This window comes from Sciurus carolinensis, chromosome 3 (genome assembly GCF_902686445.1).
Source record: "Sciurus carolinensis chromosome 3, mSciCar1.2, whole genome shotgun sequence".
Lineage (NCBI taxonomy): Eukaryota > Metazoa > Chordata > Mammalia > Rodentia > Sciuridae > Sciurus > Sciurus carolinensis.
In genome coordinates, this window is record NC_062215.1 from 181068726 (window position 1) to 181093719 (window position 24994).

The window sequence follows — 24994 nt, forward strand, 5'->3', positions numbered from 1 at the left end:
CACGGGCCCCAGGCTTTCGTAGTGGTGGAAGGGATTTCTTCTGAAAACTCTCACAGCCTGGCCTTTCCAGAGAGGACAGTCCTTCCGTCGGGAGATGCCTGGTGTTTCTGTGGAACTGGGTGGGCCACCTGCAGGCTGGCCTGGCAAGGCCATGGCACCTGCCCTGCACCCTGTGGGCATTGGTCTCGCTGCCCTTTCCACAATGGGGATTTGTCCAGAGCTTTGGGGCCCCTTCTTACACATCTGGATCTCCTCTCCTGAGCACCCTTCCTGGTTTCTTATGACTCCAGCCAGACCTCGGATTTTTGGGCGTCTAAATACCAGCTCCCTCTCTCTCTCTCTTTTTAAAAATCAGATGAACTGTCGTCTCTAACCAATGTGGGACGTGCATCTGGGGAGGCAGAAGCGATCTCAGATGCTGGGAGCCCGCGGCCCCGCCGCCAACACTGTGAGGCTTGATGCGGTTGGATTTCATCTTGTGAGTCCCTGAGTAAGAAATGACAGCCCAAGCGCATGTGTTTGCTCAGGCAGTTACGTCCTTTGTCCAGGTCTCTGACCCAAAGGAAGAGGGGCAGCCGTAGCCCGGGGGTGGACACCCCAGCTCTCCAGGGCTGACCAGCAGGGCAGACCGCCCGTGAAGGCCCTGATGGGCTCAAGGAGCCTTTCAGCCTGTCCCTGGTCAGTGGTGAAGTGGACCATGCAGCGTCTCAGGCCAGGCCTGTGCTGGAGAGGGAGCTGCTGGTGGCCCTGCAGTGCTCCTGGGGAGAAAGGCCCTGCTGCTTTCGGGCGCCTCCCGTGCTCGCTCCATGGTTCATGGGCCTGAGCTCGGTGCCACTTGCTCCGCTCTGCAAGGCCCAGCAGCAGGGCCAGTTAGCTGCCTTGGGTGACCCGGCCTGCCTGGCCGGCCAGCTGGCAGAGTAGTGCCCGCATCAGCAGAACCGTCTGTTGTACGGCCTGGCTTTTTGAAGAAAAACAGATTCCTGTTAAGTGGACTGCGTGTAGATACCGTGGAGCAGACCGCGGGTCACTCTTTCAGGACAAAAATGTCCCCCCAAGCTGTGCGAAGTTGGCCCTTGTCACTGTGGAGTGGAAACACGTGGGACTTGGTCAGCTGGCTTTTCCACAAAGACATTATGAAGAAGGAGTTGTCTCCACTCAGACATACAGTCCCCAAGTTTAAAGACTATTTTAACGCTAGAAAACAAAAATTGTTTTTGTCTCAGAGTAAACACATTTGAAATAAAATTAAAACCCACTCAGAGTCTCTCTCCTCTGCAAACAGAGGAAACACCCGTGGAGACTTGCTCCTCCTCCAGGTCTCTGGAAAGCCCAGGCCTCTCCAGGACCCCGGGCAGCTCTGAAGTGCCGGGAGGCTGTGTCCCAGGCTCTGGCACTGCCCCAAAGCCACCACAGGACTCTGGAAAGTCAGAAATAGGACGTAACCTTCCCTGAGTTGCAGGATGTTGGTTTCCCCAGCCGGTGTTGAGCAGGGGTTGTTTAGCAAGAAGGTCTTGCTGTCCCCAGTCTGGCTTGGGGGACAAGAAGCTACATGTGCTGGCTCCCCGCTGCCCATGGAACTGAAGGGGAACAGGGCACAGTGGGCATCAGGGGTGTGGCGATGCGGAGGGAGGCAGGAAGGCAGCAGGAGGCTGTCCCATAGCCCAGGCCCTGGCTCCCTCCTGGGTCTACACCCTCAACCTGGATCGAGGGTGTCTGGTGGTGTAGGACCTGTCACATTCAAGTGATGAGTGTCATCCACATCGATCCTGGCCAAACACGCCACACTCGGCTTGTGTATAAATCAATGTACCCAAGTGTGCAAACCACAGATCCTGCCCACGCATGGAGGTGCTGGCATTGTTAAACGAGATGTTTTGCTAAATTAATCTCTATTTAATGAAGGTTGAAAACTTTCCTTTTGAAATAATTCGTACGCTCCCCAGAAATTGCAAATTGTAGCACAGATAGGCCCTGTGGCTCTCTGTCCCAGGCTCCCCTGAGGGCAGCATCCAGCATCGCTGAGGCGTGTTACCCCAAACAGGAAGAGCTACCGGAATTACCAGTGGGGCTATCAGCGAGTTAGAGGTCGTACGTGATCCCCATGTGAAAACTTCCCTGGGGTCTTGGCCTAACTCTGGCACTGGCCTCTGCTCCCCGGGGTGCCCCCTGGGCCTCGGTGTGCACTACCTGGGCGTGGTGGGCAATACCATTCCCAGGCAGTGGCCCAGCACTGGGGCCCAGTGTCCTTGGTGCTCGGGAGCAGGAGTCACCAGGTCTGCCTCTGAGCTCTGTTCTGTCCCTCTTGCTTGCAGGCAGCCTTAGTGTCAGGGAGGGAAATACTGGTCTGCTCCCCACTTCCTGTTTTCACCTTGAACTTGGTGCTGCTGCTGCTCACCATGCTGTCTCACGTGAGCTGCTTGGTTGGACAGTTGGACTCCTGATCTACTGTCTCCTTCTCAGGGCCGTCAGCTGGGTAGAGACTGGAGCCACGCCCCCCACGGGAGCTTCTGCCCGCCCCCTGAGGCACGCGGGTTACCACGCTCTCATGGCTGGCTCCGCGGCCTGCTCTCCCGGCCCCTTGCTGGGCCTGTCCTTCCTCTCCGTGTGGCTCCTGCTTTGCCTGCTTTTATCCCTAGAGCCAGGCGTGGCTCTACTTGACTCTGCCGAGCTGACCTTCCAGGGGTGGAGTGTGCGGCTGGACGTGCTCTCATGGCCGTGTGGAGGAGGGGCTTTCTCAGCCGGGCGCGTGCTGGGGCCAGCTCCTGTGGCTGTGACTGGCTCCCCTCTTGGATCTGACCCTGCCCAGCACCCGGAGTCCTTGGGCCTCTGAGTCTGAGTGCTTGGTTGTCAGGGTGTCTCAGTGGGGCTCAGCATGCCGCTCAGCGTCCCGAAGGAATCACTTCTAAGGCAGGTTCATGCCATGCTGGTACCTGGCCTGGACTGGCCACCTGCAGGCCCCAAGGTTCCCAGGCCGACAGGGGCTGGTCCCACAGAGGCTGGCCTTCGCCCGCGGAGCTGACGGCAGCTCAATCAGAACACAGGGCAGAGTGAGAGACGTATCCCTGTGTGATGTGGGTGGGGTGGTGGGTGTGTCCCTTGTCCAGTGACCACATTAAGAATGTCTCCTTCTTCAACAGGCTAAAGTCTCCCCAAGCAAAACCATGTCCCTCAGGAAAAACACTCTTCAAACCCAAAACTGATCATGGCCAGCAGATACTCCAGCAGAAAGACAGGTGACGAAGTCCCAGGGGTTGGGCCGCATCACGAGCTGGGGACACCAGCTACCAGGGACCTCAGGTAAGCCAACTGGCCCAGCCTCAGCAGGTCCCCAGAGGAGCTTATCCGGAGCTGTGACCCTCTGAGGCAGATGCTCGATGAAAGGAACAGTGTGGCTCTCTGCTTCAAGGCTCTCAGACACGAGGCCTGGCAGGGGTCAGGACCACTCGTGTTCCTGGGGCAGCTGGGCAAGTGCCCTGCACTGTCAGCTCAGGGTCCTGTGGTGGAAGTCCTTCCAGCTGGTGTACACTGTAAAGCCAGTGTCCTGCCTGGGACCCCTCAGGACAGTTGCCACCTCAGGCCCAAGGGCCCTGCGTACCTGGGGTCTCTGCAGGGCTCTGCTTAGGCCGTCAGCCGGACACCCATGTGTGGCACCTGCCCTTGTCACTCTGGGCCTCCCCTCAGCCTGTGGCCCTGCACAGACGTGCAGCCTGTGTGTGCAGTGTGGACCCGTGAAACATCCGTGTAGGCACACAGGAGTCCCTGTACACGTAGACACGCAGCATGTCCGTGCACACGTAGCAACACATGTCCTGTGTACATCAGACACAGCAGCACATCCATGTGCGAAGCCACGTGAAGTATGTCTGACATGCAGACACGCCGGCACATCATGCCTTGTAGACACGTGCAGCAGGAGCCAGGCACTCTGTGCTCAGACCCTCCCGGCAGCTCCAGGATCTTCCCTGGGGTCTGAGGGTGTTGCTCCCCAGCGGCCCCTGCTGTCCCTCCTCAGAGAACTGTTTGAGTCCTGGGGCTGCACCTCTGGGTGACCACACTCAACTCCTGCAGGACGAGTTCTGTGTCTAAAGGTGTGGACACAACTGCCCGCAGCCAGCCTCCTCCTGCTGTGCTCCTGGGAGTGACTTCTCGGTGCACAGAAATCCCCTTGGGCCTGCATCAGGGAGGTGACCCGAGCCTCCTGTGCAGCCCAGGGGAAGCTCCTCCTGCACAGACCACTGCTGAGGCCTCCATGCTACTGAACCCTCAGCCTCTTGTCCAGTCACAGGGTCTTTCCCACCTGTGGCTGGGCTCACCTCCTGCTGACCCTGAACAGGTGACAGGAAGAAGGGGCCACACTGGTTTTCCGGATGACCCAAGGTGCCCTTTGCCTCATTTCCCTTGAACCTCAAACATGGCTCCAGTAGGTTTCGGCTGACGTGTCCAACAGGGAAATGTGCACCCATGTTCTCTGGTTTATGGTGGAGTCAGGTCCTGGTAAACCCGTGGTAAGTAGAAGTGACGAGTCGGAAATGCGTCTACAGAAGGTCCTGTCGGGGACCCACGGCCTCTGACGTGCTCCCAAGCTCCTGTGAGCCCGCGGCTGGGCAACGCCATCCCACACAAGCTTCTTTTACAAGGGGGTTTTGATCAGCTCACATGGTTTGTTGAACACCCTGTGCAAAATCTTGCTGGCCTGCGGCACCCTGAGGCCAGGTGGCCTGTCCTGCAGCTCACGGCTGTCAGCACCTGAGAGGACACCCTGCGGGCCCCAGCCCGGGAGAGATCAAACTTCGGAATCTGAAACCTGGCTTCTGCTGGATTTGTGCCGCTTTCCCACCATAGTGAACCTGAGGAACCCGAGGTTGGGCCGTTCTGAGTCAGGGACCGTCTGCCTGTAGGGCAGCGCAGCCCTTCCTGGGAGTCTGCTCACTGTGGAGGACGCCCTGCCAGGACCCAGGAGAGGCTTCTCACCACTGGCTGTTCTCCCCCCGCTGCTCCGCTGCCCTCGCCTGGGCTGTCCCTCCATCCTGGGCCCAGGGTCCTGGAGCGCAGGCCCTCTGGTCTCTTCCAGCTGTGGTGTTTTCCAGCATCTCTGACACCCCTTCAAGCCATGTGAAACCCTGGGGTGCTGAGCACCCGGGTGACAGGCAACACTGCCATTGCCACCGTGTGCCTGAGAGCATTCGCACCCTGCCTCAGGGTCACATGAGCCCTTGTGGACTGGTGGACCCTGGAGGGCAGGGGAGCCTCAGGGAGGAGCAGTACTGCTGCTGAGGGGGACGGGGACGGCTCCACACCCACGGGCAGTGCACCACGGGGTGTCCCCGCTGTGCTGTCGGGCATGTGGGAACATCTGGGCTGGCCTCGGGAAGGGGTGGGAGGCTGGGAGGACCTCTTCTGCATTTTTTTGCCCTGCAAAGTCTGGCTTCAATTGGATCCTGTTTCTGTAAAACTAAAAGAAATTCATAAAAATGTAACAACAACAAAAAATCTTCCAGTGGGTCTGCATGAAAAGCTCGGGGAGAAGAAAGCAAGGCTCCCAGGGAAGTAGCGGGTGGGCGGACACATGCGCCCCAGCTGTAGCTGCAGACCAGGGGGCTCAGGCTGGGGCCGCGCAGGAGGAAGGAACCAGGTGCCGGAGCTCCGGGAGGCCCAGCTCCGTCCTGGGCTTGACTGCCCGTCCTCGCTGGAGGCAGCATCCCCCCGAGACTCCTCCTCCACTTGTACCTGCTGGGGGAACCCAGCTCCCCTCCACCTGGCTGCTCAACACCAGCTCAGCACCCCTCACCAACTCTTCTCCACCTCTGAAGAGGCCCTCGCTCCCTGCAGTCCCCACCCCACTCCATTTGGAGCCCCCAGGCCTTCGCACACTGCACCCCAGAGGGGCTGGTGCGGCCCATGGCCTGAGCTTGACCAGCACACAGTCCTGAGTGCAGTCTCTGATGTCCCTCTCCTAGACCACACTCTCCAGGAAAACCTTCCCAAGAGCTGCAAGTGCACCTGTGGAGATGCCTTCGCTAACTCCCTACTGTGTGCACAAGAGAACCGTGATGTCACCATGGGGCTTCACGACCCAGTCACACGCTGCCTTCCACCTTACGTAGGGCCTCATGTGGCTGGAATGCTTCCCCTGATGAGCCCAGAGGACTTGTCCCCAGAGTACCGGGGACCATCATCTGGTCACTGGAGGAAACAAGGCCCACCAGGCAAGGCCAGGGCTGGGTGTTCGAGTTGGCTGATCTGAGCCGAGGCCCACCTGGTGGGTGATCTCTCATTCAGTCTCCGGGGCCAAGGGTGTTTGGCAGGTGCAGTCTCCAGCTGGGTGGCCTGATCTTCAGGGAGGCTGATGGGGGGTCTGTGGCTTCAGGCATCTGCCGGCCAACATGTTAGAGTCCCTGTCAGACCTCGAGTCTCCCCTTGACCCTGTCCCCAGACCACTGCGTCTGATGATACCTTCTGAATTGCCCTAGAATCACTCCTCCCCTCTGAACCCCCAGACACCAGGTGTGCAGGAGAAACCCACCCCTGAGCACAGGCCACTCCCACTCCTTGCTTCCTAAGATCACTGAGCACCAAGCACCCTGTGCTGGGCGTGAATTAGGACACACCCCACCTCCCTGCTGGCAGGGAGTATTTTGGAGACTTCTCCCTTTCTCTGTGCTGTGATGCTGGCCAAAGACCCCATGTGTCCAGTGCACTCGATACTTGAGGATGGCCTGGAGTGGCCTGAGAGTGTCCTGTGTGCCTCGCCTGGGTCAGGACCCCCTGTATCACCCAGCCCGACCCCGCCCTAACAGGTGACTGTGTTTCGGGTCTCCGGGTCCCACGCCCACCCAGGCAGCGCCCCACCCTTCTAAGCCCTCAGATCTGCTGCTTTCCCACCTTGCTCTGCGGCTCAGCTCTGTGCCTGGCCCCTCTTCTTTGTGACGCTTACCCTCGTTGCTGTCAGAGCCTTGTTCTGAAATGCCATCTCCCACATCAGCCCCCAAGCTCTCAGGAGGCTGATGTCCCTCCCCCGCCCTCCTTGTTGCTTTGGCAGATGGCGTGTCCCTGCTCCTTCCCACGAAGCCTCGTGAGTGGACTTGTTGGCTCATGTTGGAGACAGGCCCCTTGGCTGTGCCCGCTGCCCTGCGTCTTTTGACCTGTTCTTCCCTCCTCTGCCTGCAGTTGTTGGTTTCTTCTGCATTCAGGGCAAGTCGTTGCTTTCTCTTGGCACCATCTCCTGGGCCTTCCCAGGCTGGCAAATGCTGCAGAGAGGCAGGGGCTCCCGGAGGAAGGCCCCCTTGGTCAGCCATGTCCCACCACCTGGGCCCAGCCCTTCAGACCCCAGGCCCTGCTGGTGTGGGGACTAAGGGCTGGGGCTCCTTGGAGCACTAGCCTGGTCCCCCAGGAGCCCAGCTGTCCCTGGGGCTCATGCTGAGCCTCACCCCTACTCTGGGGACTAGGAGGGAACTAGGACAAACGTATTTTTTTAAGGTTAAAGTACACTTGGCTCTGATATTTCCAATATAAAATGAGGTCTGTGGGATTCTTGCCTCTGTCTTATTGATCTCCCACCTGTACCTTCTTTTTGAAAAATCCTAATTCGCACGTCAAACACCGTGTGTTTGATTCATCTCTAGTGTTTCTGAAGAATCATGTCCAAATCTCCCCTAGCAGGGCGTCCGTGGGCCAGGGCTCCTCAGTCTTGCCTGAGCCCCCTAAACAGGGGCTCTTCCCGTTCTGAAGGGGGTCTTAAAGCTTCTTTCCTACAGGTTCTGTGCGTGTCTGTCACCTCTTCCTAAGCAGGCGCGTCGTGGTTGTCCACTCCCTCACGTGGTCTTTCGGTGAGTCTCACTGGACATGTGCGGGCCCTACCAGCGCGCCCCGCACCCTTCCCGCAGCGCACTCTATCGTGCCCAAGTAGAGACGTGGTTTTCCTCCTTTTCCAGTCCTGGGGCTTCCGAATGCTCCCGGGTCTGACTGTGTGGCTGAGTCCCTCTGATGCCGGCCGTGTGCTCCTGAGCGGAGTCAGTCCAGTTCTCTCAGATTCTAGAGACAGCACATGCAGCATCTGCCCTATAAGCCAATTTCTGAATCTGAAGGCTGAAAATACAATATTATATATCATAAAAATAATCTGAAAGTTGTTTCCTTTTCTGTGTCTGAAACGGTTTGTGTAGCATTGAAATTATCTGGTCTTTGAAAATTCCGTGGAATTCTCCGGAAACTCCTCTGGGCGGGCCTGTTGCTCTTTTGTGGCCTAGTTCCTGACCGACTTCTCCATTCCCTCTGTGGATGAGCAGTTCAGACATCTCCACAGGGCTCAGTGATTTGCATGAGGGTCCCTGAAAGTTCTGCGTGCTTGGCGCTTGGTCCCCCCTTTTCTTCCCTGGCCGTGAGCTGAGTGGTTGGCTTCATCACATACCACAGCCATTGGGCATGCCCACCAGAGACCCAGGGCAAGGGGCCTGCCCAGTCCTGGCCAGAACCCCCAGCACTGGAGCCAACCACCCCTTTTTAAGTTGAATCTCCCAGGTATTTTGCTGTAGTGACAGGACACTGAATAAGTGAGGGTTAATTTTGATAAACCATATTATTAGGAGGTTATCAGTTCTTTGAGGTTTTCAATTTTGTGTACCTTTTTGCAAAGTAGTTTCTTTTTTAAAAAATTTTTCTTTGGATGTTGTTTCCATCCCGTCGTTCCTGATTTTGTGTTTGTGCTTTCTCCCTTCTGCATGATTAGTGGCTTGCTCCCCAACCCCGACTGGCGTTTCATTTATTTATCAGTTCCATTGTTTTATTTTTCCAACTGGTTAATTCTGGCTTTTACCTTTATTATTTCCTTCTTTCTGTTTTCTTTAGCTCACTTTGTCTTTCTGATTTCCTGGGTAGAATATGTAATCTATTTCTTATTGTTCTTTGTTTTTTAGTGATTTCTGCATTAAACTGTGAACTTTCTTTTGATGACTACTTTCTTCTTTTTTCTATTGATTTCACTGTGACTTTCCCATTATCATCATTTTAAAAGAAATTCTCTAATTTAGGCGTTTAATTTTCCCTTTGACCCTAGAGTTTTATTTACAGGTTTTTCTAATTGTCTGGCAGAAAGGCCCTTTTGTAATTAATTTTGGGTTTTGTTTCATTATGAACAAAAATACTGTTTGTGTTAATTCTGCTTCCTGGGATTTGCTGAGCTTGCTTTGCAGGCTGAAATGTGGCCACTTTTCAACAAAGTTTGGAGCATACAAGCTCTCTGTTGTCGAGATCAGGGTGTGAGGCTCATGCACCTGACAGAGTGCATTGTCTAGGCTCTGCGTGCGGGTCAGGGAGCACTGTTGAGGGGGCACACTGTTGGGGAACCCTCTTGAGGGGGCACACTGTTGGGGAGCCCTCTTGAGGGAGCACACTGCTTGGGGAGCCCTCTTGAGGGGCACACTGTTGGGGAGCCCTCTGTTGAGGGGGCACACTGTTGGGGAGCCCTCTGTTGAGGGGGCACACTGTTGGGGAGCACTCTGTTGAGGGGGCACACTGTTGGGGAGCCCTCTTGAGGGGGCACACTGTTGGGGAGCATTCTGTTGAGGGGGCACACTGTTGGGGAGCACTCTGTTGAGGGGGCACACTGTTGGGGAGCCCTCTTGAGGGAGCACACTGTTGGGGAGCCCTCTTGAGGGAGCACACTGCTTGGGGAGCCCTCTTAGGGGGCACACTGTTGGGGAGCCCTCTGTTGAGGGGGCACACTGTTGGGGAGCACTCTCGAGGGGGCACACTGTTGGGGAACCCTCTTGAGGGAGCACACTGTTGGGGAGCCCTCTTGAGGGAGCACACTGTTGGGGAGCACTCTGTTGAGGGGGCACACTGTTGGGGAGCATTCTGTTGAGGGGGCACACTGTTGGGGAGCCCTCTTGAGGGAGCACACTGTTGGGGAACCCTCTTGAGGGAGCACACTGTTGGGGAGCACTCTGTTGAGGGGACACACTGTTGGGGAGCCCTCTGTTGAGGGGGCACACTGTTGGGGAGCACTCTGTTGAGGGGGCACACTGTTGGGGAGCACTCTGTTGAGGGGCACACTGTTGGGGAACCCTCTTGAGGGAGCACACTGTTGGGGAGCCCTCTTGAGGGAGCACACTGTTGGGGAGCCCTCTGTTGAGGGGGCACACTGTTGGGGAGCACTCTGTTGAGGGGGCACACTGTTGGGGAACCCTCTTGAGGGAGCACACTGTTGGGGAGCCCTCTTGAGGGGCACCCTGGCAGCGAGCACGTGTTGAGCTCTGCACTGACTGCTCTTGCTCCCCTGCCTTCCAGGCTGGTGGTGGCAGCTGTCTCCTCTGCGCTCTCCGTTTCTCCTGCTCTGCTGTCTTCCCTCCTGGTGTTTCTCTTCCTGGCTTGGCCATCAGTGCACTCCAACTGCACTGCTCGGGATGGTGGCTTCTTGCGGTATAAGCGGGGGGCCCCCCATGCCTGCTTTGTTATGGGATTCCCGCCTTACAGATCAGGAGCATGACCTGCATTTTCTCACCTTGTTTACTTTTAACCCCCGGCTCCCCTAAGTCCCTTTCCTCTGGGCACATTGCTCACGTGCGGGTAGAATTGGCCTTGGCTTCTTGAGCTACTCGCCCACCATATTCCTTCTGGTTGGTGAATTAAGCCCTTTTGGCTTACTGCTGTGACCATGATGTCTCTGCCACATCACCTCATGTGCATTTACCACGTGGAATACTCTGTTCCAGTTCTTTTGTCAAATTGTCTGTTTTATTAGTTCTTTTTATTTTGGGGGAATTTTTGCTTGGTGTTTAGAAAGAATTGTGTTTTCATACAACTTGTGGATAACTCTGGAAGTAATATTTTACTATTTATACATTAAATACCTCCCTGTGTTTTTAGTCCTCACCTCTTTATTTATTTGGTCTTCTACTCTTTGGTTTGCCAGTCTTAATTGCATCTTTTGAATTCCACCTATTAGTACCTGTTTTTAACTAAATCCTTATTCTGTTTTCTTTATCCTCCCATTTTTCTATTTTATTAAAGAATACAACTTTTGTGTCCTATTTCTTGCTTTTATTTCCACTGCTTTTTGTTGTTGAGTCTTAATTTATAAGGTATCCATCAATCTGGGAATGGAGACATACTTTGAATTTTACACAGTGAATATCTTGAAAATGGTATATTTATTTGCTGTGTTTTCTGACTTTATGCAAATCTTGTGTAATTAAGTACAGTCTGCAGTTGCTGAATTTCTGACATTTTTTTCTCTTCTCTCCCCAGGAAACTCAGTTGTTCCCACTTTCATTGTTTAAGTTTTTTTTTTTTTTTTTTTTTTTTAAGTTTTCTTATTTACTCTTCCTTTTGCTTCTCTGTGTTTCTGTCTAGACATTTTTTTCTGGTCTTCAAATTCTCTGATTCTCTCTTCGTCTGTGTCTAATCTACAATTAGATTCATCCATCTGTCCTTTATTGGTTGTATTTTATTGCCTTTATAATGTCCTTTATAAAAAACAAAACTTTGAAGTTCCTTGCCAAGATTTCCTATCTGTCACTTAAACTCCTTAGTGATGGCTATTCTAAAGTGTGTGTCTGATACCTCCGTTGTCTGAATCCTCTCAGGGACAATTGTTTTGTCCATTGTTTCCCTAGGTTTTGATTTCCTTTTTTTACCTTCTTCAAGTCTGATTATTTTGTATCGATTGGTGTCTGTGACATGGCGTCTGGAAAGTGGAGAAGATAATGGAGGTGGAGGACCTGTTTGTTGGTCCAGAGAGCGTTCACACTCATTCCTAGAAGGTGGCTAGAGGACTTGGAGTGACTGAGATGGAGCAGACGTGTCCTTGCAGCTTCACAAGCTTCAGGTCCCCCTCGGGGTCTCCCTCCAGGTGACTGCTCAGCTTCCTCTCCTCTGCTTCGGGAGTGGACTGACACCCTGGAGGGAATCCGGGCTCTGCCCTTCTCTCCTCCTGGTTCTACAGCTTTCGAGGCTTCTTTGCTTTCTTCACTGCCTGGTGTCTTCCTGCAGAGTTTTTGGAACAGACTTTACTTTTTCTTAGTGGAAAGGTTGGCAGGAATTACCTAGTCTCTCATTCCTAGAAGTGGAACTTTGGGGTATTTTTGTACTATTTGACATTTTCCAATTTTTTAAGTACACCTATATTTATAGTTATAGATAATCAAGATACTGAAATCCAGTAGATCGATGTAGAACAGGCAGCATCAGGGACTGTGGGTGAGAATCCCTGGTCCCTGTGTACCACATTTCATCAAAGACAGAAAGTCATGGGCCCACGGGGTCATCCATTCTCCAGTCCACCCGTCGAAGCCAAGGGAGAGAGCAGGAAGCCTGGGAGATGAGGAATCCGAAGGAATGCGTGTCGGCCTCTGTCAGCCAGATGTCTGCACTGCTGCCCTAAAACACACCAGCAGCCTCGTGACCCCCTGAAAAGCAGCCCAGTGTCTGCACACAGGGACATGCACTGGGACGTTGGAGTCAACTGCACCTTTTTTTTTTTTTTTTTTTTTTTTTAACTATTTTGAGTATTTGTTTTCATGTATCTAGATCTTCCATCTCTTTTTTAATTCAGCTCACTTTCTTCTCTTTAACTTTTGGATCAGCTGAAAAGCCTGTGTAAGTTTACAACATTAATAGCATATAACACTATGATATTTTGCAACTCGAAGCCAAGTTAAACATATGGCCATTTTAACTTTATTTCATTGAAAACCTTTTTGGGAATGCCTTTTATTCACTTCTGGGCAGATCTAATTATAGATGGATTTTTAGCCTGCATGTTGAGCACATGACTTGGTAGGTCTGAACAAAGGAGAAGGGGCCAAATCTCTCCTGTGGGACAGACAAATCCTCCGGTTATGCTGGAATTTTTTTAGTATCAACAATTGCTCTAGTAATATTAGTCATTCTCTTGGGTTTCCAAGTACCTCACTTATAGCATATTTCTTTTATGGTAGAACTTAATCTGCAGTAATTAAACGTACAGGATTAAAATGACAGTCTGACCTTTCATTTATCCTCAGCTTCAGCTTAGCAGGAGACTGGGTTTGCCTGGAGCCCTCCAGGTAAGTCCTGATGGCTCACCCGCCCTCTGCCTCGCTTTCCCGAGGCAGTGAACAATCTCTGCCGTGCAGCGTGCAGCAGTCCTTAATTGGGCACCCACTGTGTGCACCAAGCAGGGCTGGGTCCTCGGAGGCTGTGCTACCTGACAGTACTCGTTCTGTGCCTTGCTAGGGTTGGGGGCTGGGTGGGCTTTGGCGGCTCCCACCTGGAATAACACAGCGGGAGACCATCCGCAGGACACCTCCACGAGCCTCACCTACAGCTGCGTTCTGCCAGAGTGGCCGGGAGTCGAAGGAGAGAGCGTGGTGGTGACCTTGGCCTACGAGCTCCTGAAGCCTCTGGGCTGTCTGGGTCCGTGGTCTTGTGGGAATCCTGGGCTGCCTCCCTCTCGTGACCTGAAAGAGCAGATCCAGAACTCGCAACACTTCTCGATGCCCAGTGTTATGCATGGAATTATAACCCTGAGACGTGCTCTAGGGAGGCCTCCCTGCCAGGACAGAGCCCTCTGAGGGTTGCTGGCAACACGGCGTGGCAGTGCTGGGCTGGGCCTCCCCAGTGGAGACAGTGCAGAGAGCCTCTGAAGGCCAGTCAGGAGAGCACAAGGGGTCCAGAGGTTGGGGCAGGGCCCTGGGCTGCTGGGTTGGAGGACCTTGGCCTTGACCAGTACGAGAGACCTGAGGCCGACCTGAGCCAAGACCCTTTGCCTTTCCCGGTGGATGAGCTGCTGTCCTCATGAAGACTCTGTAATGGAGTGGAAGGAACTGTTGTATCCTATCAGGATTCAGTGTCCAAAACTGATGAGCCTTTATGTGACAAGGAGAACTGGCCCGTGAGTCTCCGGCCCACTAAAAGGGCAGAGCGAGCTGTCGGGGGAGAAGCCCCTGGCAGAGCAGGTGCTGGCTGGGCCTCTTCCTCCACCCCGACGCCCTGGGCAGCCTGGCTGGTCAGGGGAGGAGGACAGGCCGGGTGATCCTCCTGGGGAAGAGCCTCCGTGGGTGGGAGAACCGCACTGGGAGCTGCATGGGGTGCAGGGACCTGAGGGACCTCGGAGCACAGGTCAGAGCCCACTAGGCCCTGGAGGGCAGAAGCCCCTGGACAGGAAGGATGGGCAGGTGGCTGGAGAGGAGCAGGAACTGGCTTCCAAGCAGAAGCAGCAGCTGCACAGTCGGGGAGGCTTCGGGTCCTGGAGGAGCGCGATTCTCTGAAGTCAGGGTGGGGCCGGAGCAGCGGGCTCTGAAGGAATACCCGAGGGCTTATTTCCACCCCAAATTATGTTTTTAAATTGTCGGGATTTTTTCAGAAGACGTTTCTACCTCTTCAAAATGTAGCAGACATGAGCATTTTAAAGCAAGTTTAGTTGTCTGATGTTTGATTTTCTTAGACCAATTAAATAGTTCTTGGCCATAACACATGCACACCCCCCAAACTTCCCAAGAGTCTCAAATTTTCAGAAAAGTTGTTTTCCAGGTGGGATCTAATGTATAGGTTGGTTTACATGCATTTACACCCTTTTTGTATGGTATAGTTCTTGTTTGAGGCTTTGAAAACTCTCCAGTTTCTGGAGATGCTGAAGAACCGAGGCCCCCAGCCCCATAGCTCCCCTGCTGAACAAGAGGGCTGGCCTTTGGCTCCGTGACACCGAGTCCTCCCGTAAGACTGGGCAGTCGTGAGGAGCACGAGAGTCAGGAGGGAGGAGTCTGCCCGGGGAGTGCTCACCTCCTGGTCCTGGTCCCGGGGAAACGGAGCAGTTTCCCTGCAGCATCTGCCCAGGCCACCCCCTGCCACCCCCACCAACCTCAGGGGTCTGAGAGGAAGTGGAGAGGGGCTGCCTTTGGTGCTGTGCAGGGAGGCAGCGCAGCTGGCCTGGCCCCTCCCGATGTCCCGCCTGTGTCCTGGAGTCTGCAAGCGCACCCACAAGGCGCTGTTCCCGTGAGGAGGAGCCATTTTCTTGGGTGCCAAACTGAACCTCAGGCTGGAAGATCTGCTTCATCAGGCTCGGTCGTGTTGTAAAGGAACAGAACCGGAATCAGGCTCTTGTGCAGGGTCTTTGAGTGAGATTCCTTGGTGAGCTGGCTTAGGTGGCCTCAATGAAGTGTGACAGGGAGGAGTCAAACTGGCCAGGGGAGGGCCCTCAGCAGGTGGGGGTGCAGCAGGTCAGCCTGCCCGCCTCAGTCCCCGGCAGGCAGACCAAGAAGCTCCATCGGCAGCGGAGGTCTTTAGAAACAGCTGCTGGGGGGCCTGGCCGTGGGGCAGACGGGAGGGCGAAGCTCGGCCCTCGGTGAAGGCTCCCCTCCCTCTGACACGGAGCACCCTGTCCCAGCGGATGAGGGAAGATGAGTCATTCGAGACCCCCTGAGGGTTCTAGCTCGGGATGACCAAAGACATGGGTAGCGTCCCACCCTGTGTCCACGTGCTCCCCTCCCGGGTCAACGAGAGGAAGGCAGTCCTACCACGTGGCCCGCTCTGCGCAGAGGACAGCGGGAGGGATCTCCTCCCACTCAGAGGGACGTGGGGTCCTGGAAGCGAGGGATCGGCCAGGCCAGCGATGAGGCGGCATAGGACTGCAGGGCCGCCATCTGCTCGTGGACCCCACTCAGGAGACCCCAGGAGCACACTACTCCAAAGCCCTGGGGCAGAAAGCGTGCCACTCTCGGCTGCCGGAGCCAGGCGGATGCCTGTGGGTCGGGACCAGACATGGACAAATTCTAAAACGACAACGTGGAAGACAAGTTGGAAACGGGGCATGTGATTTATTGCCGTAATGTAGTAAAGTTACAAATACATCCTTCACTCTCCCAAACCACTGAATGTCTTGGTGTAGGGTCAAAACCCCATCTTGGGCTGGGGTTGTGGCTCAGTGGGTGAGTGCTTGCCTAGCGTGTGTGAGGCACTGGGTTCGATTCTCAGTACATCTGTGTTGTGTTCCCAGGTTGTTCATCTGTGTTGTGTTCCTAGGCTGTGCATCTGTGTTGTGTTCCCAGGTTGTGCATCTGTGTTCCTGAAGGTCTTCGGCTGGCACTCTTCTTGCATTGTGTGGGTTTGGGTCTCAAAATGAGTTTGGAGCTTCCCCTTTCTGTTTTCTGGAAAATCTGCGTGAGGCTGGTGGTGTTTCCCTGGGAATGGACTGAGGCTGCTGCCTTCCTGACGGAGGTTCTTGGCAGTCGGCTGGCTGCGGCGGGAGGTGAAGGCTCTTCAGACTTGCTCTTGCCTGCCAGCTTGCAGGTGAGGGTCTGAGTTGTCGAGTCTGGTCCGGTGTCCCTGCCCTCCTCCTGTTGCTCCCTTACTGTCCACAGGATCTTCAACAACGTCCCAGGGTCCCTCTCACTCCTCTGAGCTGCCTTCTCCTTCCTTCATTGACTAGTCTACTAGGAATCCGTCAAACTCTCTGTCCTCTTCAGGGACGTGACTTCTGGGTCCATAGACTTCGTCGTCCCCCTGTTGATGGTCTGTCGTCTTCCACCACTTGTTCTGGCTTTGTGTGTGTAAGTGTGTGTATGTGCGCGTGTGTGCACGTGCGTGTGTATTACTGGAGATTGAATTCAGGGGTGCTCTGTCACTGAGATGCGTTTCCAGTCTTTTCCATTTTTATTTTTGAGTCAGGGTATCACTTAAGGGAGGCTCGCTGGTTTTGACTTGTGATCCTCCTGCCTCAGCCTCCTGAGTCTCCTGAGTCACTGCATGGCTGCTCCGTGTACTCTTGATTTAGACTGTGTGTCTATTCCTCCCTTCCTTCTTCCTTTGACTTGAATTTCTGCCTCTTTTTCTGATCCCCCTAGCATCAGGGTGAAGGTTTGGATTGTGGATTTCGGATCTTTCTCAGTATGGCGGTCGGCTTCCCTCTGAGCACCGGGGCTCCCCTGCTCCCCTGCTGCCAGTGTTCCTGTGTGTCGCCACCGGTCAGCTAAAGGACTCCTCTAATCTCCTTGTGAGTTCTTTCACCCCTAGTTATTTAGAAGTATATTATTTAATTTTCGAATGTTTGGAAAGTATTAGATATATTTCTATTATAGATGGATATCTATTTTTAGACATCTCTATGGGTTTCTGATTGACACCCACCTGCTCTGCTTGGTGGGTGTCCTGAGTCTCAGCTGGGGCCTGGGGGTCAGGTGTCCACATCAGCACTGACCTTCTGTCTTCTTGCCCTCTCAGCTACTGACAGCAGAGAGGACGTGTCCAGTGTAGCTGTGAATTTGTCCATTTCTTCATCCAGTTTATCTGTTTTGCTTTGTGTGTGCTGCACTCTGATGATCAAAGGCCTGCACATTCAGGATTCTGGGGTCTTTCTTGTCAGTAGAGGCACCAGTCTCTGATCCTGTGACCAGAGAATCACCATCACATGGTGTTATTTGGGAAAATGTCCCACATAGGTGGGAGGAAGCACGGTGCAACTGGACGTGCACAGCAGGAGGGCTGAGGAGGATCTGCACACAGCACTCGGCGTGCCGGGGGACAGGGGAGGACGTGCCGAGCTCCCCGCGGCCAGCCACACTGGCTGGTGTGTCCTTTGTGCTGGCGTGCCGCGAGGCGGGGAGGCAGTCCTGGCAGGAGAGACCTTCAGCAGGGACACTGCTTCTGCACGTCTGCCCCCGCAGTCCTCGCTGGCCCCGCACACGCGGTTCTGTGTGCTCTGCGAGGGACGGCTGTGTGACGGACACCGGCTTTAGGAAGGACGACCTGACGAGGGGTCCTCCGGCGACACCCGGTTGGGGAAGGGAATCCTGGAAGTTGCACAGCTTACTAATTTGCCATCGAGTCGCGGCTGGGAAGGACAGGCCCCCGGCTGCCACCGGCTCTGGGGCCCCCGAAGCCCCGGCCTGTGATGCTGGTGACGCTTCCGCCTCGTTTCTAGAAGCCCCCGTCTTCCCTCCCCTCTCCTACCTGAGCCTCCCTGCCACTCTCACACACAGCCCCAGAGGGCAGCTGCCCCTCAGGAATGGTCCAGGTCCCCGGGACAGGAGCAGCTCAGGAGCCTATCTACCACAGGGGCGGCCTTCCCAGGCCGTGGGGCAGCCATGTCCTCGGGAGCCAGTGGGCCTGGCTTCCCCATGTCCACCTTGGCCAGTCCCACCAGCAAGGGTCAGGTGGGACGTTTGGGTGGGGTTTGCTCCCGAGTGTGGGGTATTGAGGAACGACGTGCTTTCCGGGGGCGCCCGCAGGGCGTGTGGGCAGGGAGAGGGCTCAGCCTCGCTCACAGAGGCGAGCATGAGACCGTGCGGTGTCATCACCACCTCCTCCTCCAGGGAAGGAGCGCCTGCTTATGACTGGGCTGCTTGGACCTCGGCCAGTCCAGGGAAGGGCTGACCGCACTGTGGACAACCATCTCAGTTGTAATCACAAACCCAGAGGGATTTCTGAGCAAAACCCGGTGGGAAACAGAGCGTTTGGGGCCTGTCTTTGGGGTGCAGCTTGGTGCAGGAGGGCCTGCTGGGTTGCACTGTTGTCAGGAGCGTCTTACTGAGAGTGAGAGTCCACGTGTTTGGCAGATGTGGGTTTTCAACAGGCGACCGGGTCCAAGTGGAAACGGTGCAGTAAAAGTTAATCCAATCGTTCTGATTCTCCTCCAAACATGATTTATCTTACGATCATCAGAACTTCCATGAAAGAGGAAAAGCAAACCTACTTTTTTTCCCCTTGCCGTGACTCACCCTTCCACGTTCCAGGGTGCGAGTCCTGCTGGCTTGGCTGCCCTGGGCCAGAGCTTCCCTTGGAGTTCTATTTTTGGGTGATCATTAGCATTCCTCTCCCCTGAACCTTTGCCAAGTTCCGTTCGGCCTTCTAGATCCTTCCCAGAACGACTGGCGACCGTGAGCTCCTGCTGCACACCAGCACTGCCCGGCCTTCATAGGGAACACGCTTCGCTGCTGAAGTCACTTCTTAAGAAGCGAGCGTGACCCAGAAGGCATGGCCTCCAAATAAACCTGGACCTGCCTGAGGTCACTCACCCAGATGCGGGCGGCCATCCTGAGTTCAGGAAAGGCTGTGGCAGAGAGGAGTCACCCTGCTCTTAGCAGGCCAGTCAGTCAGAGCCGAGTATGAGCTCAAGTCCTGCCTCAGGAGCCAGGAGAGGTGGGTAGTCAGTTACCTGTGGATGTGGGGTCGCCTGCAGTGCCCCGGGTTCCTGTCTCTCATGTGAGTCTTGCTCCTGAGGTGGTTTTGAGGATTGATGTCCTGAGGAGCAGGAAGCCAGGATCGGCGTCCCTCTAAGGAGCACCTGCTGCTTGCCAGGTCCTGGAGGTGTAGACGAAGGTCCCTCCTGCCTGGGAGCACACCCTCTGCCTCAGCGGTTCTCAGCAAGGCCAGGCTGCCCAGAGACGCCCAACAATGTAGTTCAACATGATTCCATTCCTGGCTGCTGTGTTCCAAAGGTGGGCAGGAAGGTCTCTGCTGGCACCAGGAGGTGGAGAGCACAGGGGTGGGTAAGCGTCCCACAGTGTGCACACGGGGCAGCCACAGGACCCGGGGTCCAAAATGTCCAGGGCTGAGGCTGAGTACCCCTGACCTGGCGGAAGGGTTTTGAGATTCTGCATAATGCGGGTTTCATAAGGGGGTGAGCCTGGGGTACAGGGACCCTCCCCTGTGTTACTTTGAGGCCTAGTTATTGGGTAAAACTTACCATTACCCCAGACTCTGCCCGGTTGTCAGGGATGCTCTGAAACCTGCTGGGCCCACCTGAGGCCATGCTTTCTGGCCCCAGGTCTTCCAGGACCACAAACGGGAAAAGGCATCCAGGCCCATGCAGCTGCCAGACTCTGAGTTTGGGGAAGACTTCCTTCATCCTCAGCAAAGACCCCGGACAGAAGAACCAGAGGAGGACTCTCACAGCAGGGGCGGAGCACAGCCACGGACTCCCAAGGCCACCCGGCGCTCTGCATGGTGGGAACGGCCTCCGAACGCAGGGCTTCTCGGGAGTCCCCAGAGGCAGTGTTGGCCCCCTGGGAAAATGTTGAAGATGCCAAACCTTGGGTCCCACCCAGAAGCCCTGGGTGGCACCCAGCACTCTGCTGTGACCAGCCCCCTGGCTGGCTCTGATGCAGACTGAAGTCTGGAGCTTCCCTGGAGGACAAGGCCCCACACACAGGAGGGTGAGGCCCCCCATCCCTGTGTCCTGTCCCTGTGTCCCCATCAGGGACGACACAGGCAGGGCCCTGGGCCACACAGCTGGGCCCTGCTGCCTCACCAGTAAGTGCACCCATGCTCGTGAAGCTCAGCTGCTGCAGCGAGAGCTCAGCGGACATGGGACAAACGGTGGCAACCATGGCCTTGAACGTTTGATTCAGCTCTGTTCTTGGAAGATGGTGAATCCAAGAAGCTCACTGATTTTCTCTGTTTAGGGAGAAAGCACGTCAATGCAGGCAGCAAGCAGGAAATTCTGGAAAGGCACCCAGGGACTCAGAGTCCTGGAAATACTTTGGAAAGGAGCAGAGATGAGCCTGGGACAGCACAAGAGGGCTTTGAGAAATGCGCTCCCTCCCATCTGGAGTTAACAAACGGAGCCAAATGGGTCTGGCAGCGCTCGCCTTGAGCCCGGGGCGGGACCAGCACTCAAGTGTTTGTAAGAGTCAGAGATGAATGAACGCACTTGAGATTTGTGCGTGAGGAATGTGAATCCCGTCCCTACAAACACTGAGGGGAAGATGGGAGTGCTTTACAGTTTGCATGTTGTGCTTTGATTGAAAGGATTCCAATTTTACAAATAAACAACTGACGGTTAGTAAATGTTTGATTAAATGGGAAGGAGGAAACTTCCAGGAAGCAGCAGAAGCACAAGGCACAGGAGGAGCTGGTGGGGTCACAAGTGACCCGGGAGGAGCTGTGTGGGGCCCACGCGGTGACAGGTGCATGTGAAGTGAGGTGGGAGCAGGGAGGGAGCAGGAGACCTGCTGGCATCGCGGAGCCGGGTCTGAGAAAGCCGCAAGGAGGGCTGGGCGCCTGGTCTGGTGTGGAAGGCGGAGCCACAGGGACTCACCAAGGCGGTTCCACGGCCACGCTGAGCAAGGCACTGCCTTCTCAGGTGGTCTGTAACTTCCTCATAAAGTTCCTGGGTTTTTCTTCTGTTCAAAACTTCTTAAAAAAAATACTTTATTTTAGAGCAGTTTTAAGAAATATTGAGAACAGTACAGAAATTTCCAGGACCCTTCGCAGTGGCCCCATTAGCCTATTGCATGTGTGAGCCATGACCGCTACTGTTGCCCGTGGCTCACACGACTTCTTCACCTAGCCTGGTCCTCTTCCTGTCCAGGCTTCTCTAGAACACTGCAGCATGGGCGGCTGGCCCTCCTCGGGCTCCTCCTGGCGGCGACGGCTTCTGACTCTCCTCATCTTGACCTTGGGGTCTTGAGGAGTTCTGGTCAGTTGTGTTGCAGGGTCTCCCCAGTGGGATTGTCTGGTGTTTTACTCAGGATTAGACCAGGGCTTCTGGGAGAAGGAGCCCGGATGCTGAGTTCTGTTTTCACCAAGGCTAGCGACGGCCCCCATCTGGATCACCTGGACTCAGGTTTCTCAACTGTGAACTTACTCCCTCCCCCGTTCCCGGATTTTGCTCTGTGGAAGCAGCCCACACCCCCACACCCGAGAGAAGGGGAACCACCCTTCTTTAGAGTGGGTTGTCCTGACTTGGAGTTCTTTGGCACAGCCGACGTCTCTCATCCCCTTTGACTCAGTGGACTGGTCACTTCCTTGTGCTGTGGGCTCAAGCTCACTCACTCCACAGCTGCCCGTTCAGCCTGGCTGTCTGTGTTCAGGTGTCCTGCAGTGGCCACTGGGAGCCCTTCAGTTGGCTCCTGCATCCCTTCCATGCGTCCTCAACAAAAGACTTGCTTTCCCTCCCCTGCAGCTTCCTCCTTTCTTCTCCTTTTTATCATTCCTTACTTTCTGGCATTGCAAGATGCTCCAGGCTCATCCAGTGTGTTTCCTGTTCTAGTCCTGGAGTCAGCCATTTCTCTGCTACTTGGTGTGTGGTTTTTCCATCCTCTAAGCAGCGAGAGGAGGGCCACCTGTGGATTCCTGCCCTAGACATCTCTACGGAGCAAGAGTCTCCACACCAGTGCAGCATGAGTTCTCGTTGATGTCCCCAGCACTCACACAGTGCCACGTGGGTCACTTAGCTTCCTCAGAAGTAGCAATGAGCACATGTAGTGCTTTGTAACTTTCTGCTCCAACCATGAGAATCTGGCTTCCACAGTCTGCCGTCTCAGCCCTTCAGGTCCAGCATGCAGGAACGGCTAGACCAGAGCAGCTGAGCCCTGGGAATGAGCTTGACCAGGCAGAGTGCAGTGTCCAGGTGCAGCTCCGTCTGCCTTTGGTCTGACCCAGTCCTCGTTTACAAAGCTGCTTAAGCCAGTGCCTGTCACCTGCCCCAGTGGAGGGGGTCCTTCATACATTTGAGATATAAGTCCATTCTCTTGTCAAGACTGTTTTCCCCAAGTTTCCTCAAGTTCTTAAATGACTTTCCCCTGCAGGTATTAGGGTTCACTTTGTGTTGTCAAGTTCTGCAGGTTTTGACAAATCTCTGTCATGTACCCATGGTTGTATCTTCCAGCCTAGTTTCACTGTCCTAAAAATCCCCTGAGCTTCACCTGCTCATCCCTTCCTGCTCCTTCCAAGCCCCTGGACAACTATGACCTTTTTTTTTTTTTTTTTAATTTTTACAGACTGCACTTTTATTCATTGCACACAAATGGGGTACAACTTTTCGTTTCTGTGGTTGTGCACGATGTGGATTCACACCATTCGTGTAATCATACTTGTGCATGGGTAATCATGTCTGTCTCAGTCCACCGTCTTTCCTTCGCCCGCCCCCTCCAGTGCCTTTTTACTCCCTCTCTGGGGTGTAAGCAGTCGGAGTCCTACAGGCGTTTCTCCCACGTGGCAGCACACAGCTGCGCTCCCTCTCTTGCCCTTTCATGGCTTGCCTGCTCCATTCTTTCTGTTGTGGAATAGCCTTCCACTGCGTGGCTGCACCAGCGCGTGCAGACACCCACCAGTGGAAGAACATCTTGGTGGCTGCCAGTGTTTGGCAATCATGAATAAAATTTGTATAAACGTTTGTGTGAAGGTTTTTTTGTGGACGTGTTTTCAATTCCATTGGGATAAATGCCCACGTGTGCAATTGCCTGATCCTCTGGAAAGATGACCTGGCTCTGCAAGAACTGTCAAACTGTTCAGAGTGGCTGCACGGTTTTGTGGCCTGTGGCTCAGCATCCTCAGCGGCCTTGGGAATCTTCAGATACTAGCTGTTCTACCAAGGGTGTGGAAGCCCATCTCTTTTTAACTTATGGTTCCTTAATGATGAATGATGTGGGCATTTTTTAATGCTAATTTACCCTCTGTACATAGTTTTCCACCAAGTGTGAGTTCTGATCTTTTGTCCATATGTAAGCTGAGTTGTTTTCCTGTTTTTGCGTTTTAGGAGTTCTTTGTGTACTTTGGATACAAGTCCTTTGTCAGACAGGTGTTTTGCAAGTATTTTTCTCAGAGTCTGTGGCTTGTCTTTTCATTCTATGAACAAAGTCTTAGTAGAACAGAATTATTAAGTTTTAATGAAGGTTTATTTATCAGTTTTTCTATTATGAATTATGCTTTGAATATTATATCCCAAAACTCATCCCAAACCCAAGGTCAACTCTAAAAATGTTATAGTTCTACATTTTACATTTAGCTCTGTGATCCATTGTGAATAATTTTTGTGGAAGGTGGAAGGTGCCTGAGTCTTTTGGGTGGTGGGATAGGAATGGAATATTATATAGGAATGGAATCGGAAGGAATGTCTTCCACTGAATCACCTTCGCTTCTTTGTTGAAGATCAATAGTCCGTATTTGTGTGGGTCTGCTTCGCGGCTTCCTATTCTGCTCCTTTGGTCTGTTGTGATGAGCACACTGTCTGGTGACTGCGGCTTCACAGTAACTCTTACCATGGGACAAGCCAGTCTGCCACCTGGTTTTTCAGCATTGTGTGGCTAGTCTGAGTTCTGTTGACTTGGCATTTGAACTTTAATCAGTTTGTTAATGTCTACAAAATATCTTGCAGGGAATTTGATTGGGATTGCATTGAATATATAGACAAAATTGATAAGAATTGACATCTTAACAAAATTGACTTCTTTGATGGAAGAACATCTCTGTATTTGTTTAGGCATTCTTTGATTTATTAGCATTTCTCGTTTTTCTAATAAATCTCTTAGAGTTTTCTGGTGTTCTCTACACAGATCCTGTACGTATTTTGCTAGGTTTAAATTTCCAGCTCCAGTTGTTCATTGCTGGTGCACGGGAGAGCCATTGATGAGTGTGTATTTTCCTTGTATCCTCTTTACACCCACATCAGGCCCAGGAGGGCTTTGCTTAGGTTAATTCTTTGGAATACTTAACACAGATAATCTGCCATATGCAAGGAAGCGTTTTCCCTTTTCTCCAGCCGTCTGTGATCTCTTACGGCTGTCCCCTGCCTCACTGCACCATCGTGACTCCAGTCTGATGTAGAGCAAGATGGCGGGAGGAGACATCCTTGCCTCTTCTGGGACTTTGAAGGAAAGCGTCCAGTCTCTCCCATGAAGCATCATGGCAGCTGCTGGGTTTTTGTAGATGTTCTTTTTCAAAGGTGAGGAAATTCTCTTACATTTCTAGGTTGCAAGGAGCTTTTATCATGAGTGGCTATTGATTTTGCCAAAGCTCTTTCTGTACCAGTTGATACAGTCACAGGACCTTGCTGGCAGGACTGCGGACGAGGTGGGTCACAGTAGCTGTTGTGAGTGCTGAGCTAGCTGCATCCTGGAAACACTCCCCGCGTTGTGGTGTGTACTTGTTCTCATAAGTTGTTGGCTGCCATTTGCAATGTTTTGTTGAGGGCTTTTGCATCTCCATAGAGGACATGGCTTGTGCTTGGTCTCTGTGATTCTAGAGATCAATATCTTCCTTTCCTTATAATTCTTTATCTGTTTTTGGTTTTTAGGGCAAT